At 36.6% G+C, this 3,780-nt stretch overlaps 1 pseudogene; it reads right to left on the bottom strand.

Moving 5' to 3' along the window:
- Positions 1–829: 829 nt before the first annotated feature.
- Positions 830–945, bottom strand: LOC145286681 (U2 spliceosomal RNA; annotated as a pseudogene).
- Between the last annotated feature and the right edge of the window lie 2,835 nt (positions 946–3,780).

Genomic DNA, 3,780 nt, shown 5'->3' with positions numbered 1-3,780 from the left:
TAATTTCCGGGACTGACTTCATATCCCGTAACCCAATGCTTAAAATATACTTGAAATAAAGTAATGTTTAAATCATAAACTGTTTCAGCAGCTTTTCGAAAGTAATACATAAAAACATTATCACGGTTAGGATTAGGAAACCATTGCTTCAACATGAATTTCTGTGTGTAGTATCAGTTTCAGCATTCCAGTGACTTAAATCCCCCTTTTTTTGGTTTTGGTTAATGGAGGAGAATCCTTCATTACTGATACAATTTTTATTTTTGTTATTGACCAGACTGCTCCTTTTGGGGAGCTGGTTTCCCCCTAAATAACCGAACTCATGTCCAATTCCGCCCTTGTGGGGTAGGCAAGTAAACAAAAAAAAAATAATCAGAACGAACATTTTCCTTTTTTTTTTTACACAGTGGTCACCACTTATCAAGGCCCGGAAGCCACTCAGGGATAAGGGTTATTGCAAGTACGTACATTACGTTAGTGTGGAGATTTGATGAAGTGTTTACTTAAGGGGGCGGTTCATTAGGAATTTGTTAACGTTGGACTTGAACACATCCAAGTTGTAGTCAGGTGGGAAGCAGACAAACGGAACAGAGTTCCACAGGCGTGCAGTTCTAAGAAAGAAGCTTTGTTCATGGAATCCACGTTTTCCAGGGCATTTTATAATTAATCAGAAGTGACATTTCCAGGACATTTTATAATTAAGTCAGAAATAACTTTTTCCAGTTACTTTTTTAATATTAAAACTTTGTTACATTAAACATAGTACCTATTCACGATGTCTCCCCACGAGACAGATTTAGACACCAGGGTCGTTTTTTAACGTGAAGAAAAAAATTGTCTTAGTTGTAAAGGATTTCTCTTCCACTGAGAGAGAAGAAATTGAAATGTAGCACTCGAAGAACAGATACTACACTTTGATCTTAACCAAAAGGCCAAGAAAGCCAAATCATTTTTATCAGCTTTGCCTCAACCAATTTTTTTTTAATATTTCAATTTCCTTTTCAAGGGTGACAAGGTTTATTTGGAATATTCCACTTTTTGGAATATTCCACCTTCTTTTAGTGATGCACAGCATGATAACGGACGGAGCGATAAGCGTAATATTATTATTATTATTAATAATAATAATAATAATAATAATAATAATAATAATAATAATAATAATAATAATGCCATCCATATTTAATAGAGAAGTAGTCAACCACCTCAACAGAAATAACATTTTTAGTGACATGCAATATGGTTTTCGTTCTGCCAGATCTACAGAAGATGTGCTAACGGTTATATCTCATAGGATTAGTGAATCTCTTGACAAAGGTTTCCTCTCTAGACATATCAAAAGCCTTCGATAAAGTATGGCATAAGAGCCTACTTCACAAGATTGCCAGCTACGGTATAACTGGAAATGTTTTTTCGATCATTAAATCATTTCTCTCTGATAGGCTCATAAGAGTAGTGGTTGAATGTCGGAAATCCGGGGCCCTCATTATTAATGCAGGAGTCCCTAAGTGGTCAACCTTGGCCCAACTCTCTTCCTGGAGCACATCAATGATCTCCCAAAACACATACTTAAATCATTCGTTGACAACTATGCTGATGACACGACCATCTAGCAAAACATCAAAGGCCGTAAATGACAAAGTTCTCTCTGATTCTCATTCCTCTGATCTCGAGCGCGTAATACAGTGGAGGAAGAGGTGGTTGGTTACTTTTAATGCATGTAAAACCAAGCTTCTATCTTTACATCATCAACGCTGTGATCCCTATCTGGCATCAATTGAAATGGATGGCTCTCGACTAGGGGAAACTCCATGTTTTGATAAGCTTCTGGGCTTGACCTTTACTCCTGACCTGAAATGGAACAGGTACATACAGGTTTATTGTTAAGGACGCTGGAAAAATGGTAGGATCCTTTTACGGCTCCAGAAGATATCTAACTGCTGATGCAATTCTCTATCTATATAAATGTCATATACGTCCAAGGGTGGAGTACTGTTGCCACATCTGGGCAGGAGTTGCTAAAAACAGCCTATCCTGCCTTGACACAGTACAAAATAGGCTTCGTGGCCTAGTGGGTGATGCCCTTTTATCTTCCCTGCAACCTCTTTCCCACAGGAGAGACGTTGTTGAGCCTGTCCTTGTTTATCGTTACTTCAATGGCAGGTGCTCGTGTGAGCTCCAATGTATGGTCCCCCTCGCCAATCTTTCACGAGAAGCACCCGTCTAGCTGAAACCACTGTCAAAATTTTTCCCGCTCTTTATCTGTGCCAAAACATAAACATAGATTCCATGAACAAAGCTTCTTTCTTAGTAGTAGTTTCTAAAGCACGGACAACTGAGTGTTCCGGGATGCTTAAAATATCAGATAAAAATGATCTTTTAGATTAAAAAGAAGGAAATATATATATAATTATTAATAGAACGACAGCTTTATATTTACTAATTAGTTTAAATATTAATATATGACTAAAGCTATCACAACGTCCTCAGCCCTAATAAGCAAATAATAATTATAAATTAAAAATATATAATAAATAATGTTAACTAACACTAATTAAACTGACATAAATATAAATAAAAAAACATATATTAATGCATTGTTGTTGTGTCTGCCTGCGACGCTGTCTTTAGAGGGGCAGCTTTCCTAAATTCTATCGTCCGGCGTCTGTATTTGTATTATTTTTGAGAAGGGGATCTTTTCCTCGAAATTATCAAAGACGTTACACAATCCTGTTATTTGTATTAATATTTAGCATTAAGTTTTCTATTTACTGATTTGATATGTGGAAGATTTATTGAAAAATTAAGTAGAATATTTTGGAGATTCGTAAATGTTATGAATAATACAGTTTACATCTATAAGTCTTAGTTCGATAATACGTGAATTTGTGTTTCACACCCACCAGTAATATATATCCATTTACATTGACCCGTGTTCAAAAACTAGAACTCATGTTAAAAAAGAGGAAGTTACTCTTCAGTAAATATAAAAGAAATTTCTTCCCCTTGATCGTAGTTCTATTGACCTGAAAGTAACCCAATAAATGTTTTATTTGTTTTTTATACTTTCTTTCTAGATGTGCTATTTTCTGCATTGCTATTAGCCTTCATAAATATCCACATATAAAGTTTTTTTTATATGGGCATAGCCACTTATCAGGGCCAAGAGACCACTCGAGGATAAGGGTTAAGAGTGTACAGTAGTATATTGGACAATAGAGTAATCGTTAGGAATGGAAATTCGGTAAATTTGTTAAGTTAAGTGGAACGGCTCATCAAGAACTTGTTTACGTTGGACTTGAAGACAATCAGATTGAAGTCAACTGGACAGCAGGAAAACAGAAGACAGTTCCACAGGCGTGCAACTCTAAGAAAGAAGCTTTGTTCATGCAATCTACGTTTAGGTTTAAGTCCAGATAAAGAGTGGGGAGAATTATTGATAGTGTTTTCAGTTAGACGAGTGTTTCTTGTGAAAGTTTGGCGAGGGGGGACCATAGATTGAAGCTCAGTCGAGCACTTTCCATAAAAATAACGATAAAGAAGAGACAAACTCGCAACATCTCTTCTGTGAGATAGAGATTGCAGGGAAGAGAAAAGGACATTCGCTACGAGGCTACGAATTTCTAGCAGCTCCTGCTCAGATGTGACAACAGTACTCCATCTGTGGACGTATCTGGCTCTTATATAGATAGAGAATTGCATCAGCAGTGAGATATCTACTGGATTGATAGAAGGATCCCACCATTTTCCAGCGGTCTTGGCAACAGATTTGATGTACGT

Source organism: Euprymna scolopes, chromosome 10 (assembly GCF_053919585.1).
Source record: "Euprymna scolopes isolate OS-2025 chromosome 10, ASM5391958v1, whole genome shotgun sequence".
NCBI classification, from domain to species: Eukaryota; Metazoa; Mollusca; class Cephalopoda; order Sepiida; family Sepiolidae; genus Euprymna; species Euprymna scolopes.
This window is presented reverse-complemented; position numbering and strand designations above follow the sequence as displayed.